The sequence below is a fragment of the Carassius carassius genome, chromosome 1 (assembly GCF_963082965.1).
Source record: "Carassius carassius chromosome 1, fCarCar2.1, whole genome shotgun sequence".
NCBI lineage: Eukaryota > Metazoa > Chordata > Actinopteri > Cypriniformes > Cyprinidae > Carassius > Carassius carassius.
Genome location: NC_081755.1, coordinates 14682509 through 14700434, shown reverse-complemented (window position 1 = coordinate 14700434; position 17926 = coordinate 14682509). Strand labels below are relative to the sequence as shown.

The 17926-nt window shown below is 36.8% G+C and overlaps 1 protein-coding gene and 1 pseudogene across 1 annotated transcript in view; both read right to left on the bottom strand.

Moving 5' to 3' along the window:
- The window catches only part of LOC132150053 (zinc finger protein 664-like), a 549937-nt gene that overhangs the window by 13578 nt on the left and 518433 nt on the right, over positions 1–17926 (bottom strand). The window lies entirely within an intron of this gene.
- Positions 3372–3473, bottom strand: LOC132154003 (U2 spliceosomal RNA; annotated as a pseudogene).

The window sequence follows — 17926 nt, the reverse complement described above, 5'->3', positions numbered from 1 at the left end:
CATGAATGAAATGACTTAACTGGTACACATGTCGTTCGTGAATGAGTTCAATGATTTAGTGAATCTCATTCGTGAATGAAATGACTGAACTGGTACACATGTCGTTCATGAAAGAGTTCAATGATTTAGTAAATCTCATTCGTGAATGAAATGACTGAACTGGCACACGTGTCGTTCGTGAGAGAGTTGAATGAACGGATACATGTCATTCGTGAATGAAGTGAACTGGTACATAGTTATAGGCACTGTGCACATACGCTTGTTTTCATATTTAGCATACAGAACTCCACGTTTAATCCCCGATTTATGAATGTGAATATATAATATACAAACTCTCTGACAAAATTAAAATGCTAATTAGGCAAGAAAACCTCGTGCTTTGTTCATCTGAACAAGTTAATTAGACTTTATATATTGAATGCGATTATGCACACATTTTAATAAAGCCAGATCAGTTGTTGTAACAAGTGAATACGTTCGTTGACTTAAGACATAACACATAATACACTCTTTTTTGCCACCTGCTGGCATACTTTGTGTAATACGAAGAAATGATCACTGAATCAATCAGTGAACGATTCTGAACGAATCATTTTGGTGAACGAACTGAAAATGAACGAATCTCTTGAAAGAATCATAATTTCCACCACTAAGCTGTTGCGTGTGTGTGTGTGTGTGTGTTTGGCGCCGCTGGCGCGTATGCCGGCATGTGTGTAAAAACACTGGCTCTGATTGGTTACCATGAAACACATGACTCTGCCTTAGCTAATCATAATCGCTTATCTCGTTATTAACCCACCTCCTCACTAGCTGTGTGAGCAAGGGGTGCGTTCGGATTGCATAGTTTATTAAATCAATGCATAGTAACACCCCGCATTTAACGTTCAGTAATGTTAATGGCGTTGTAACGACGGGAAAAGTAATTAGTTAGATAACCCCGTTACTGAAAAAATAACGTCGTTACCTAACGCCGTTATTCCAAACACTGGTCATTGCACTTTGTAATCTGAACGGCCTATATATGTGCAATATTATAACGTGTCCTCACTAACTGAGTTTAATGCCACAGTTATGTTAGAATGCATCTCATTCTTGTTTCTGTGGCAATGCGTCGGTCTCATCATGAGGCCAAACACCAAATAGTTATGCTAAGACAAGAACAAAGAGTCTCTCTCTTGCTCCACCCATGCATGATAATATCATGTATCGTCGATCTCACGGGCTGACGTTATGACAATTTGAAAAATTACCATATCGCCCAACACTAGAGCTGAAACGATTAGTCAACATTGTCGACAAATATTTTTGTTGTCGAGTATTCGTTTGATTTAATTTGACCTAATTTAGAGCCTCCAATAATGCGGTTTGACCATTGTGACGCTGTAGCGCAAGACTGTAATTCAGCCCTCCTCGATGCAATTCAAGAGAAGATACAGCGCTCGCTCAGCACTGCTTCAGAGAAATGCACCCGAGCCGAACCGAATGAAAATATGACGTGCGCTTTCCTTTCAATAACAAAATAAACAACAACAAAATCACAGCAATGTGAAAGCAGCAGTTAAAAATGCATCTTATTACACTGATGTGGATGTTTGCACGATCTCAGTAAAGCATCCAGGTCACGTCTATAGTATTTTATGCAATACCATAAATCTAGTACCTTTACAGTATTAAACATTATTATTAAATATTTGATTAACGTGATAGTTTGGTTTGCAGAGATCAAAGCTTAATCTAGCTCAGGACTGTTTTGATTATCATAACCCAGTAAGTTATTTTAAGAGAGATTACTCTATTTGATCCAAAATACAGCAAAAACAGTAATATTGTGCAATATTTTATAATTTAAAATAACTGCTTTCTATTTGAATATATTTTAAAATGTAATTTATTCTTGTGAATTTTCTCCAGTCTTCAGTGTAACATGATCTTCAGAAATCATTCTAATATGATGATTTGCTGCTCAAGAAACATTTATTATTATTATTATTATCAATATTTAAAACAGTTGAGTACTTTTTCTTTCAAGATTCTTTGATGAATATAAAGATCCAGAGATCAGTATTTATCTGAAATAAAAAGCTTTTGTAACATTAAACGCAATACCATTCAAAAGCTTGGAGTCATTATTTTTTATTTGTATTTTTTTATTGGGGTGGGGGGGTGGGGGGGGTTGTTGTAGAAATTAATACCTCCTATTTAGCAAGGATGTTTTAAATTGACAAAGACATTTATAATGTTACAAAAGATTTCTGTTTCAGATAAATGCTGATCTTCTGAACTTTCTATTCATCAAAGAAACCTGAAAAAAATTATATTCAGCTGTTTTCAACAACAACAACATAATAATAATAATAATAATAAAAAATGTTTTTTGGAGCAGCAAGTCAGTATATTCATCATGTGACTGGAGTAATGATGCTAAAAATTCAGCCTTGAAATCACAGGAATAAATTACATTTTAAAATATATTCAAATATGAAAACAGTTATTTTAAAGTAAAAAATCTTTCAAAATTGTACCGTTTTTGCAGTACTTTGTATCAAATACATGCATTCTTTAAAAACACAATGTTACTGTTCAAAAATGATTGACTGGTAGTAGTGATGCACCGAAATGAAAATTCTGCGCTGAAACCGAAAATTTAGGATGCACTTGGCCGAAAACCGAAACCGAAAATGGCTTCTTTTAAAAACGTATATATATATTGCTTGGATTTAATGGATCTGAATTGAAAAATCACAATATAATAATCAAACTTTTATTAACAGCTACATAACAAAACATAAAATATTTTTTACAATAAATATAAATAATAATTATTCTTCAAGTTTTATGTTCCATCAAATAAAATAGTTTTTTAAAAATTGTGCAAAAAAATCCACAATTTTGGAGATTTTTGCAGAACAAATGTTACATATTGCAACTTTGGTGTCCTCTCCTATAGGGCTGTCACTTTTGTGAAAAAAAAACTGTTCGATTTTTGAGACATAGGCAAAGTGTTCATTGAATCGTTAGTAAATTGCCTATATTTGGCGTTGATCCATTTTTCAATGCCAAATGAAGTGAAGTGAAGTGAAGTGAAGTGAAATTCGGCCAAGTATGGTGACCCATACTCAGAATTTGTGCTCTGCATTTAACCCATCCGAAATGCACACACACAGAGCAGTGAACACACACACACACTGTGAGCACACACCCGGAGCAGTGGACAGCCATTTATGCTGCGGCGCCCGGGGAGCAGTTGGGGGTTAGGTGCCTTGCTCAAGGGCACCTCAGTCGTGGTATTGAGGGTGGTGAGAGAACTGTACATGCACTCCCCCCACCCACAATTCCTGCCGGCCCGGGACTCGAACCCACAACCCTTCGATTGGGAGTCCGATTCTCTAACCACCAGGCCACGACTTCCCCCAAAAAAAAACTGATAAGAACAGATACTACACTTGATCTTAGCCAAAAGGCCGAGAAGCGAAATATAGGCAAATCCACCGACATCTAAACAGGCATTAGGGCGAACGTAAAGAGGGCGCTTGAGACGCGCCCAAGTCAGCAATGTGGACTGCCATAACATCAATGAAAAACATTACTGAAGGCTACACTGATATTATGCACTAATAGGCTGTGTGTGTGTGTGTGTGTGTGTGTGTGTGTGTGTGTGTGTGTGTGTGTGTGTGTCAGAACCTGCAGTTGCTGTGTGACGCTGCGAGCGTATAGTGACGAGCTGGACGCGCTCCGAGAGAAGGCCGTTAAAATCGATTCCCTGTTTTCGTTTTCGAAACTTGTGTTGGTTGGTCCGATCGATTGTGCAGCTTTTGTGACAAGCTTTTTTTGATTGTGACAGCCCTTTGACATGCTTAATCTTTGATAGGCAGACGCGTGATAACAGCTCGACCGTGAGTGAAACCTAAGCGCTTGCGCACGGATGGGAGGGGCGGGTGACATTCATTTTCGGTTGTTTTTTTTATTTCGGCCCGAAACCGATAATGCCATTTCGGCCGAAAATTTTCGGCGGCCGAAATTTCGGTGCACCCCTAACTGGTAGTGTATCTTGTGAATAAAATTTTTTATCCAAAAATAAAACATCTAACCACTTAAGCCCCTTTCACACTGCACGTCGGACCCAGCAAATTGCCGGGTCGCCTTCTGTGTGAAAGCAAATACGTCCCGAGATTGATTCCGGCATTGAACCCAGGTCGGGGCCTAGTAACATTGCTGGGTTCAACCCGGGACGAGCGCTGTGTGAGCAAAAGCCAGATCTAATGCCGTGTCGTAGTGATGACGCACGTTATCGCGCGACTCTTTACCGGCTGTTGAAGGAAGATCAACATTCGCGACAAAAAAAATTTGCAAACTGTAATGAAGAAGAGATCAGTTAGTTCCTCACTTTCCGCGCTGAGATCGTTCGCCATCTTCAGTGAAAGTACAATGTGCCTAACGTAAATAATTGTAATTACATAATATTATTTCCCAAAGCTGTAATGATTAGACTCTCTGTTATTTATTTGTTATGTATAACAGTATTTTAACTAATTGCAAGAGCTGAATAATCAATCAAATTCTATTGATTAATCAGTAAAATAATCGACGATTAGTGGATTAATCGTTAGGGCTGGGTAAAAAAAATACATTTTTCGATTAATCGTTTTTTAAAATGTGGTCGATTCAAAATCGATACTCAAAGGCCATGAATCGATTTTTTCCCATATTTCCACAGACATTAAACGTAAGATTAGCATTAATCTAATTACAAATCTTCTCCACTAGATATCACCCTCTTATGTGCCTTGTGCGATGTTACCAACGAACCTGTCATTCATTCATTCATTCAGTGCTTAAAGCAGTGGTTCCCGCGGCCCGTCACAAATTCAAATGCGGCCCACCATATGCTGAACACACACACAAAACTTTTGCAACTCACTTGAAGAAGTTCAAGCAAATGGAAAAACCATATACTACGCAGCAATCATCCTTAATTGAAGAAATGTGGCAAAACATCTCTGGAGAGAACCTCATATTATTAAATTCGAAAGTGCTTTCCATATTTGGATCAACATAGGCTACATTTGTGAACGCACATTTTCTGCAATGTCGCGCATCAAGTCATGCTTTCTTGCACGTCTTAAGGTAGGCGTGACGTAAAAATCGCCTTCGGAGAGTGTGTACCGAAGCTCTGAGCAGACGACAGCGTGGACATGTGCGCATGGTCAGTAGTCTTCAAAAGCACAATTGCACATGTTCAGGCTGTGTGGAGAAGCCCATTGCCAATCAAACCTGTCAATAAAGATTATAAAGACAGCGATGTGCAATAATTCTGGGCAACTGTTTGTTCACATGTTGGTTGCAGAGCGGTCTATCAGCGCACGCTTTCGGAAGTATAAATGGAAGAAGTCCACGTCAGCGCTGGCCCTGTCTGCGTCCAGATTGCTCATGGGTCAATGACGTGGCGTGTCAATTCTGGTGTCCAAAGCATATTCATTATATTAAAAATGTATACATTTTTAAATGCATTTCATTAAATGACTTAACTTTCCCCTCTTTAATTACTCGTGTGAGAATTCATTATAAATAATTAATCTTTAAGGAACTATTGAGCTCAAAAGTTCCAAAATGTCATTCCGGGTAACTGTCCAGGCTTAAAATCTGAATACAAAAATACAATAAAAATGTAAAAAATAAAAATATTTAAAATCTACTTGGGCATAATTGTATTGATGTTTTAAACGATACCTGCAAATATGGTTATAATACTAAGCTTAATTACATTTTAATGACAGAAAGACTTTTGTCCCCAAATTGTGATTTCTATAATGTCATTCCTGGATAACAGGCACCAATGACAATTTTAGACCATAATGCATTGTGGTATGTCATGTGACATAATATAGTATCAAAAAGAAGACCCTGAAGGAGCACCAGAACATGTGCAAAGGTGAGTAAGCGTCTCTTAAAATGTTGATATTTTTGATGTGAACACATGAACAACACCTCTAGAACTGCTCTGACAGTCACTTCATGAGCATTTGACCGTTTGATTTGAGTAAAACTAGCGTCACATCACATACACAGAACTGTAAAGGTACGTCAACCCGTCAAAATAAAAGTCCTGTTTAGTTTAAAGACAAGTGTTTGCCAGAGATGTATTACTGTTGTTCAGCAGAATGTACATAGCCTACTACTAAAAAAAATATCAAAACTTTTTTTTTAAGGTTTAATCACACAACATTTCTTCCATGTTTTTATTTTTAATAGTAAATCCCCTTTGTTTACCAAAAAGTTAAGTTTGCTTAATATTTAATAATTAAAAGATAAATTAAATTAATGTTTTATGTGTTTAATGTTTAATGTGCATCTTAGAAAATGCTTTATTTAAAACCCCATCTGAATGGCACTTAAATGCACTTAATTCATCTGTCAACTTTATTGTCATTGTTCACAGTACAAGTACAGACAGAGAAACAATGGATAATATTTTTTTTTATGTATGCATTGCATTCTATGCATGTAAAAAATAAAAATATTTTTTTTTCTAAAACAGGAAACTTAGTTGAGTCTTATTTTCTCTTGCATAATTAAAGGGATAGTTCTCCCAAAAATCATAATTATGTTATTAATAACTCGCCCTCATGTCGTTCCAAACCAGTAAGACCTCCGTTTACAACTGAAGATGAACACCGAGCCGAGCCAGATAACGAACAACAGACTGACTCATTCTCTAGTCAAGAACCGTCAATCGCCAATAACGCCATAACGTTGAGCGCAAAAGAACCGGTGAACAGTTTTCTTCAACCGATTTATTGAATCGAACTGTCCGAAAGAACTACTGGTGATCCGAAAACCGATGCAACCGGTTCTTGACTCATGAACGAGTCATTATCTGACTCGGCTCGGCGTTCTTCTTCAGTTCTCTCTTCACATCAGTTCAGTCAGTGTACTGTTTGAGTAAATGAATTACTCCGGGATATTGGTTTGTTTTAACTCAGAGTGTCAGCCACATTAAAAAAGTTAACAGCTTAAGTCATTTGTGGATTAATGCGTATTGGAGACGCGAACCGTTTAAAACCATTCAGTTTGATTTGGTGAATTGGTTCAAAAAGATCCGGTTAAATCGAATGATTCGTTCGCGAATCGGATATCACAAACTGATTTGTCTTGAACTCTCTCACAACAGACCTGGAAGAGAAGACAATGCTGAATAAAGTCGTAGTTTTTGTTATTTTTGGACCAAAATGTATTTTCGGTCCTTCAAAATATTCTAACTGACCCTCTGATGTCACATGGACTACTTTGATGATGTTTTTCTTACCTTTCTGGACATGGACAGTAGACCATACATACAGTTTCAATGGAGGGACTGAGAGCTCTCGGGCTAAATCTAAAATATCTTAAACTGTGTTCCGAAGATAAACGGAGGTCTTAGTGGTTTGGAACGACATGAGGGCGAGTTATTAATAACATAATTATGATTTTTTTTTTTGTAAGTTCAATTCACTTCCTTGTGCTGTAACCCGATTTTAATGACACAATGAGCAAATGTTTAAGATTGAGATTTTTGTAATGGTAATTGGGGGCATAATATTTATGTGTGTAATAGGGCCGTAGCTATCGAATATTTTAGTAATCGAGTATTCTACCAAAAATTCCATCTATTAATCGGATGTGTTTTTGCTTAAAAATGTGTTTTTGCTTAATTAAAAAGTGCAATATTAATTATGCAAGAGACAATAAGACTCCTGGGTATCTTAAAATGAACAGCTAAGTTTCCTTTTTTAGAAAAAATATATATTTATTTTTTTAAATGCATTGAATGCAATGCATACATCAAAAATAAACATTTAATTACCCATTGTTTCTCTGTCTGTACTTGTACTGTGAACAACTTAACAAAAAAATAAAAATAAAAAAAGTGTTTTTGGTAAACATAGGAGATTTACTATTAAAAATAAAACATGGAAGAAATGTTGTGTTATTAAACCTTAAAAAAAATAATGTTTGATTTTTTTTAGTAGTAGGATATGTACATTCTGCTGAACAACAGTAATACATATCTGGCAAATACTTTTCTAAACCGGACTTTTATTTTGACGGGTTGACGTACCTTTACAGTTCTGTGTATGTGATGTGACGCTAGTTTAACTCAAATCAAATGGTCAAATGCTCATGAAGTGACTGTCAGAGCAGTTCTGGAGATGTTGTTCATGTGTTCACGTCCTTATTTAGTGAGACAGCAGATGAAATCACCAGAGCGTCACGTGCACTTCAGTGTGTGTGATAAAGGAAGTCGCGCTTCTGCTCCATTCCTTAACAGAGACACGCAGAACATGCAGGATTCATGTTTAAATAGACTGTTCCGGCTTAATATTTACAGATATTAGTCAATATCGTGATTTGATGAAAGTGCAATGCCTTAAACTGTAAATTCCGTTTTTATGACTGGATTCCACGATTCCCTCCACGTTTTCTGCATCACGGACATCATAGGGCCCTAGTTGTGGTATGCCAGCTCTATCTTGCACTGGACACACGCCACGACGGTCTCTTTACGTTTGCCCGTGCCCTCAAATCAAAACACAATTGCAGTATGCAATTTCGGACGCAGGCACGCAGCGCTTGTGTCTCCTTCCACTTTGTGGGTGACGTAAAAGCGTTGTGTCACATAAAAAAAATATTTGCGAAAGAACCTGACGTGAGATTTAAAATAAATTAAAAGAGGCTTCGAGGCAGAGGAATTTGCCTCAATCATTTTTTGTAATTGAGTTACTCAAGGAATCGTTTCAGCCCTAGTGTGTAAATAAAAGCCTATGTAAAATCTATTAATCATATAAGGTGAATGTGTCTTTTTAGAAGACTTGGATTAAACCAATTTCAAAGCTTGAAATAATGAGTGCCTTGAAAAAATGGATTGACAAAAAATATATATCTACAGGTATATGGCAGTAAACAGTATGTGGTAGTTTTGCCAATGGTATTGAAAATGATTGTAAATCATGAAATCAAAAACAACCCTACTTGCTTTTTTAGTGCACAGTACTAGTCTTGTAGCAAACAATTGATCCATGCAAGTCAACACACTGGAAAGAAATTGTCTGCCGTCGCTTCCGGCTCTGGAGTGGTGTCCTTGTTCTGATGAAGTCAGTTTGATGGCTCAGGAGAATCTTCTTGTTATGCCATGATGTTAGGACTGCTGTTTCCGGGTCCAAGCCTCTACTCATTTCACTTGAGAATACTATCTCAGCAGCCATTTATTAACACATTTTATTAATATTACGTATTTAAGCTAAGCGTAATTTGCTGTGCACACTACAGTCTCCGTGCTCAGTGTCTCATAAACTAATATTTAAGCTGAATCACTTTGTTGCTTTTTGGGGGATGTCTGGCAGAGCTTTAGGTCCCAGAAGTGGTGAAGGATGATGTCAGACGTAACAAGCAGATATTCTTAATGGGGTCCTATTATTTGGACTACAGCATTGTTTTCCAAAACAATATCAAATTCATATGGCAATATTGATTTCATCCTTATCAGAGGGAACTTGCTGCTTTGGCAAGGGACGAACAGTACTGAAACACCGTCTGAGCTGTTCACCAATCACAACACACTGGGACAACTAACCAATCACAAAACATTTTGTTTGGTCTTCATCAAACCCAGAACTAATCGAGACATTTGTGACAAGCTGGGGAGAAAGGTATTGTAATAATGTAAATTATGTGAAAAATAATGTGTTTTTCGAACCACCAAGCATGAGAACATTTTCTAGTACACCCCCAAAACAAATTCAAGACATTGTAAAAGAGCATAATAGGACCCTTTTAACCACTCCTATCCAACCAGGTATTGAAGTTAGGAATCCCTGTATAATGACTAGGGCTGTCGCGGTTACGAAATTTCCCCTGCGGTTATTATGGGTGGCTCAAAAGCGCGATATGCGGTATTACCACCGTCTTTTTTTTTTTTACATACATAATTTATCCTGATTTTGCTGCATACAAAGCTTTATCGTTGAGTTATGTAGCATATATTGTTGCTTTTTTAACTGACAGAGACATTTTTGTTTATTGTTAAATGCCAAACAGCAACAAGAACATGCGTTTTCCAATAAAAAAAATTTAAGAAATCAAAGAGTTCTAACACGTATTACACGTATTTGCGCGCGACTTTGGACAGCAGCGGAAATCTAGACTGATTATCGCGTCACGGACAGTGGATTCATGCTGGAGTCGATGCACTCCTCAAGCAGATAGTGTGTGAGCTCGTTATCTGCTGACGCTCTCTTGGGTATGGGCACTGACGCAGAGGTTGTCCGTGACTTCAGCAGGTATGGCTGTTACTTTCACGGCTGTATTTTACAGATTTCGCAAAGGCTTCAGCTACTCCTAACTGTCGGCCGGTCTCAGCTTTTCTTTTTGATGTTGCTCCGCGACCTGATGCTTGAGGGGGCAGCTGCGCTGGATGAAAGGGGACACTCTAAAACGCTTACCGTGAAAAACGCTTAACATGGCTTAATGTACTAAGACAGTGATATTAACAAACCAAACTCACTAAAAATTATACTAATAAAGTATACTATCTATAAAAAAATCAGATGAGCCCTGAATATGAATGCAACTCGTTAAATAACACGTTAAGCCTTTTCCTCCCATTGAAAACCGTTATAAGAAAACGCTTAATGTATTAAGACAGTGATTTTTAAAAACCAAACTCACTAAACATTATACTAATAAAGTATACTATGTACAAAAAAAAACCCCCGTGTGAGTCCTGAATATGAATGCAAGTCGTCTAATAACACGTTAAGCCTTATAACGGTTTTCTGTGGGAGGAAAAGGCTTAACGTGTTATTAAACGCGTTGAATTCATATTCAGGGATCATCTGATTTTTTTGTAGATAGTATACTTTATTAATATGATGTTTAGTGAGTTTTGGTCTGTTAATATCACTGTATTAGTACATTAAACCACGTTAAGCATTTTTCACGTTAAACGTTTTAGAATGTCCCGATGACCTCAAATTAGATGTATTGCTGCGTCACAGGAACCTTTTTGCAGCAAATTTTGCATATCGGCTCATCTATATTCGCTGGCTCGCCCTTTTCATTGGGTTGAAAGCCAAAATGTTCCCAAACTGGCGATGTGACATTATGTTTTGGGACGAGATCGAGCGCCTCCCATCGTTTCAGCCGGCCTATTCAAAACAAACGAAGCACCATAAAGCTACAACGGCTCGTGAGGAAATTACAGTCGGAACCATATTGTATCATTAATTTATTTAACATTAAACGCACAGTGACAAATTGAAAAAACAAGAAGGCCACAGCCTCATAAAAAAAATAAAAAAATAAAAAAAATAAAAACCTGAACACTGCGGTTGCCGCGGTTTCTGCGGTTGCTATCTTTCTTCTGCGGTTTGTTTGTCAATAGCGCGGTATTACAATATTGCGGTTATCGCGACAGCCCTAATAATGACCACTAATTAACATACTTTGTCAATAAGATAAAAGTGGGTTTTGTTCAAAGTTGCTATTTTCCATGCACATAGATCTTTGATATGAATATTTTTGGTAACTAAATACCGCCAGCTAAAAAGTAACTAGTAACTTGTACTCTGAGTATTTTTTGAGAGGAGTACTTTTTAATTTTACTTAAAGTACTGTTTTAACAGCAGTACTTTTACTTGTAATTGAGTATTTTTCATCAATGTAACAGTACTTGTACTTAGGTACAAATTTTCAGTACTCTTTCCACCACTGGTTGTTGCACATTTGATCGTAAGAAAAAATACTATGAACGTCTCTTCAACTGCTTGGTTATACACATTATTCAAAATAACATTTATCATAACATCAGAATATTGTTTTGTGTGAATCAAGTGAACAGGATGATTTTCACATTATTTTTGTAGTATAAACTCTAGTATACCACATGCAGTTCTAAAATGTATTGTGAACAAAAGTTACATGTGTATCATGGCCATATTTCAAAGACTTAAAAAATTTAATATTTCACCAACCATACATAAACGTTTTTTTTTTTTCAAAAACAAAAACATGTAGGCTACATCCATGCTGCTCAAATATTATAGTTGCACAGATTGTGCCGATTATGGGTCATTCCAGAATTGGGGGTACATTTCGAGTCTCAAAGATAAACCTTTTTTATTAAAAAAAAAAAGAAGCTTTTTTAAATCAGTTTTCAATAATAATACAAATTATATTACACTATCACAAAAAATAATGCTTTATGTATATTTAGGATTTTTTTAATGTGAAATATTAACTAAATGACTCCCACACCACCTATTATTGACTGTTTCCGCCTCCTGATTCATACATTCAACTTGAATTATCACTAAATAATTAAGTCTAATTTTCTAATATTTTTTGTGCTTACTCTATTAAGTTATATAAACAATTGCATATAATATATATTTTCTGTATTATTTGTAATTTAATTAATAAAAAAAAAAAGATTTTGTGTCTGTCCCTACGTTCTGGTCAACTCTGTTACCTCTGTTAAAAAATAATAAAAAAACTCCAAAGCATTTGTAGAAAAAGCATGTGACTTGCACCAAGTGATGTCACTTCCTCTGGCGGGAAAGCAGTGAGGTATGTCATTATTCTCCTCTCATTAATTTGTACAAAATGTTTAGGATACATCAATAGTAGATTAATTAGTTGTCAAATCTGTTATTGTGATAATGCAGTGAATCTCTCATTCACTTTTAAAAAACGATAATATGGCGAAAACCCATAAAATTCTGTTTTTAGACATGCCATGTGGTATCTGGTATGAGGTTAGCATTTTGAGCTAAAGCACAAAATGGTGGAAAATGTCAACTCTGTTATCGTCAACTCTGTTAGTGCTTTAAAAAGTTCAACCCTAACAGAGTTGACAATGATTAACAGAGTCAAATGTACTCAATCTCATTTAAGCATTTTGCATTATTTTACATTTATTATGGATTCTTGGTCAATTTACTGTAAAGATACATTTGTTATATATCATTCCAGGTTAAGGAAATTTAATTATAGGCAGATGAAACTGTCAGCAGCAGAAAGGCAACGGCAATACAGGGCACGGCGAGATGCCGACCCTGTAAGGAAGGCAAAAAATCTGCAAAAAGATAGAAATAGATGGCACAAAAGGAAAAATGCAGGGCAGAAAAGCAGAGTGGTCGATCTGGGTTAAAGGGAGAAAAGGTACAAACGCAGGTATTGGAAAGAGGCACAGCAGAGGTGTAGAGCAGAAAAGCAGAGACTTAGAGAGATGACACCACCACAAAGTCCTGAACCACAGATATCCAGGTAACATTAGGTCCAAGAGTCTATAATTATATAACGTTATATATGGTAAGACATAGGTAGATCGAGGAAAGTTAAGTTCTTTGTTAGGATCGTTAACAAATAACTTCAAAAGTATTGTGTCTTAATGGTATAATCAATTTGTTTCAAGATTTTTTTTAATACACATTTTAAATATGTAATTTTAGAACTGTATAGGGTTAGGGTAGGGGTAGGTTAGGGTTAGGGTAGGGTTAGGGCATAATGCACATTTAAATACTACATAAAGATATTTTTCTATGCAAGCAAATTATGAAAATAGGCTACTTAAAATTCAATTTAAATTTAAAATTGTTTTTATATTTTCAGACAAAAAAGGTCAGGACGAAGAAAATTAAAACGTCAAAACTCCAAATTATACAAAGAAATTGAAAAATTAAAGATTTTGCTGAAAAAGAAAACAACCTCTCTCCGAAAATACCAGAAACGCCTACAGAGACTGACATGTGTGTCTGAATCCCCTCGTTCAAAAACGCAGAAGCAAATAGGAAAACATAAAGTCTCTGCAGAGGTTAAAACAACTCTCTTGTTTCATAATGCACTGATAGATAATATCAGACAAAAGTACCAAGACACTAAAAAAGAAGTAGTGCGTCAGATTATATCACGAATTGTGTCAGGAAAGATTATAAAAAATTACAAACTACAGAAGACAACACAGAACTCACTTGGTTTTTCAAGAAAGCGTTTCAGGAACCAAAGTGAACCGATTTTTCAAAAAGAAGAAAGTATCGATCAACACAAAGCAAGCTCCAAAAGAACGTACAGGAATTCTTTTTGAGAAACAATGTCAGCCGCTTGACTGCAGGAAAAAAACAAACCATTACAAGAGGAAATGCAAAAATTCAGAAAAGGTTTCTAAATGATACCATACCAAATCTTCATCACAAATTCCTTCTAGAGAATCTATCAAGTCTGCTGTCTTATGCATTTTTCTGTTGTATGCGTCCTTTCTGGGTTGTCCACCCATTCCATATCTGACAGAGACACCTGTCTCTGTAAAGTTCATGAAAACTTATCCTTCCTAGTGTAGAAGCTTCATACACTAAAACTTCTTGGGACGACTAACTTGGAAATAATTGCAAACTCAATATGCTGTGATCCTGCAAGCAAAGAATGCATGTATGGAGAATGTGCCAAATGCAGAAGCAATATCTATCAGCTCAACAGTGAGTATGATGCTGAGGCTCCAGTGAGATTTTTTCAGTAGACAACTGAACTGGGAGAAAGGAGAAAGAAAAATAAAGAAAGTGAGAAAGAATCACAACCAGTCCGAATGACTGTGAAAAAGGAGATGGAGTGTTCACTAGGAGATAGGTTTCAGAACCAGCTGAGTTTTCACAAGGCACCATTTCAACATTAAAACACAGTACAACCACTACCGGGACCTCAAGAAAAACATGAAATCTGGCGAGTGTTTGATTCACATTTATTTTTCTGAAAATTATGCATGCAAATTATCAGCAGAAATTCAGGCAGTTCATTTTGCATCCTCTCAGCAGCAGGCAACTCTGCATACAGGAATCCTTCATGTGGGTGGAGTGGACAAACATTTGTGCTTTACTACCATCTCAACATCAAAAAAGAAAAGTCCACCCGCTATATGGACACACTTGTCTCCTGTGCTTGATCATGTGACAACCCACCATCCATTGGTAAGTTTAGTTCATTTTTTTAGTGATGGACCGTGCACCCAATACCGTCAGAAGGGCAACTTCTATATGTTTAGCACAGAGTTGTTCAAGAAGGGCTTCAAGAAAGGCACATGGAGCTTCTTTGAAGCAAGCCACGGAAAAGGTGCTCCAGATGGAGTGGGTGGAGTTTTAAAAAGAACAGCGGACAGACTGGTCAGTGAAGGAAAAGACATTCAAAATGCCAAGACACTGTATGATTGTCTACTGAATGTCCAGACCTCTATACAGCTCTACATTGATGAGGAAGCTGTGGGGAAAGCTGTACAGAAGATGCCAAAACGACTCCCGGTGGTTCCTTCAACAATGAGCCTCCATCAGATGATCACTCTCACACCAGGAAAGATAATCTACAGAGATGTCAGCTGTCTCTGCTCTACTAAGCAAAAACACATGAAATCAACTGGGAAATCAAAAATTTCATTAGACAGTGGTGTGTCAGCAAATATGATGATGAAATTTATCCTGGGACCATCGCTGAGGTCAATGAGACACATGCAAATGTCAAATGCATGCACAAAGTTGGGAAAAATCGCTTCTGGCCAAACCGTGAGGATACTTTGTGGTATCTCTTTGATGATGTCCTAAGAATCATCCCAGAACCAATCGCGGTGACGGGACGCCATGTTAGGGCTGTGCAAAAAATCGAATGCGATTTTCATGCGCATCTCATCAGTAAAGACTAGGGCTGGGCGATATATCGAATATTAGCGATACTATCGGAATAATTTTGACGACGATGTACAATTTGAATATATCGGGAATATCGAATATTTCAAATTCAAGCATACTTTCCCAAAAGAACGCGCCGAATGTCCAAAAAAGGAACCTGTAACTGCTGACTGCTCTACGCCCCTCTACTACGAGAGCTTTAATGATAGCGGTTGCCAGATAACAATAGTTTAAATCTCCGAATCAGAGCTCCACTGTTACAAGGATACATTTTCTGCCCGGTGTTTGCTTATTTTAAGCAATCTGGCAACCATGCGCACGTGCTCACTCCTCATTGCGGAAGAGCTGCCGACGATAATCTGAAAACACTAACAAGCTGGAATTGAGCGATCTAATGAAAGCGTCGTTCAGCCGGTCTGTGTTCTGTCGTGAGATCTCAACTGTATTGTTTGCATTTGTGAACGCATAATAAATGCACTTACTCGACCGCTGATGTGATGTTTGAATAGAGAAACATAGGCTATGGCCATTTGGAATTACTATTGGGGAATTTCACTGATATGTTTACCAGTTTCCATAATATAGACAGAGAGAATGCAAAAGTCTTTGGTATTCATTTATATATATTTATATATAAGAAATAGCTATGTGCTTCAGCAACTAGCTCCCCATCTAAGAGGGTTTTTAGTGTCAGTAGGAACATAGTTTCATGCCACAGAGCTTCTCTTAAAACCACAGACAGTTGACAGACTTGTGTTCTTAGCTTAAAAACTTGTTAAAAAATTAAAATAAAATACTTATCCCAGTTGCATAGTTTAAATTGTGAATTGCATGCACTAAAAAGTTGACAGAATGCACTTTCTGTAACTGTTACTTAATTTGCACTGCTTCAGTTACATATAGGCCTACATGTATTCATTAATAAAAAGCAGTAAGTGATCTCTTGGTCTAGATTTTTTAACTGCTTAAATTAGCTGTTTAATCTAAATGTTTTTTTTTTTTTAATGGGCAAAAGAAAATCGTGTTTTATTTTGTATTATTTAAATGCAAACATATCGAGATATATATCGAATATCGTAAAAAAATTTGACAATATCGAGATATCATTTTTTTTTGGTATATCGCCCAGCCCTAGTAAAGACGCTCCTGTAATTAGAAATATATCTCCAGCACTTGCGTTCAGATCAGGGTTGCCAGGTTTTCACAACAAATCCTGCCCAGTTGCTTCTTAAAACTAGTTCAAAACTAGCCCAATCGCATTTCCAGGAGGTTCCCCGATAAAAATTCCTTCCCGGGGTTATAATATACATTTTTTGGAAGGGTTGCCTTGGTAAAATTCACATTTTAGGGCCTAAATATTACGTTATTGGAATTGGGGTTGCTTCAAACCACGGACATGAAAAACAATCCCAGACTTGGCAACACTGGTTCAGGTGGAGCGGCAGTTACTACACCGAGCCGTAGTCTACCGACAACTAACACAAAATCGCTTTCAAAATCGACAAAGAATCGCCTGCGATTTTAACATCGATTTTGTGTAGATTGTCAGTGAATTACGGCTCGGTGTAATAAATGCCAACCAGTGTTGCCAAGTCTGTGGTTGTTTTTCATGTCCGCGGGTCGAAGCGACCCCAATACAAATAACGTGATATTTAGCACCTAAAATGGGAATTTTACCAAGGCAACCCTGCTTAAAAAACTTATATTTTAAAAAAACTTATATTTTTTGCACATCCCTACGCCATGTAGAAATAAAGACATATGGGCAGAAATTGCCAATAACTAATTTGCATGCCCAGGGTGTGAGGGGACAGTTATGGCATTTTATTTTCTATATCAGTAATGCATGAGACACAGTTATTTTTCAAGGTCATTAAATATTTGTAAATCAGATGTATTTGATAGGATTAAATTGTTGTTTTTACATTTAGCATCATTTACATTTAGATTTTACCATTTAAAATGGTTTCCAAAGTTTCAGAGTCTGGCTGTCACGTTTGGTATGGTTTCATTACTTTTTGAAGTTTAGTCATGGTCATGGTTCCTGTTTGTCTTGTGATTCCCGTTAGGGCTGCACGATATTGGGAAAAAATGACATTGCGATATTTTATTTTTCTGCGATATATATTGCGATATTTTTTCTTACAAACAAAAATGGGGTGAGCACACTTACATTCTCATTTTAAATGATTTAAACATCGACACCATCGTGTCAATTGATTCATCTG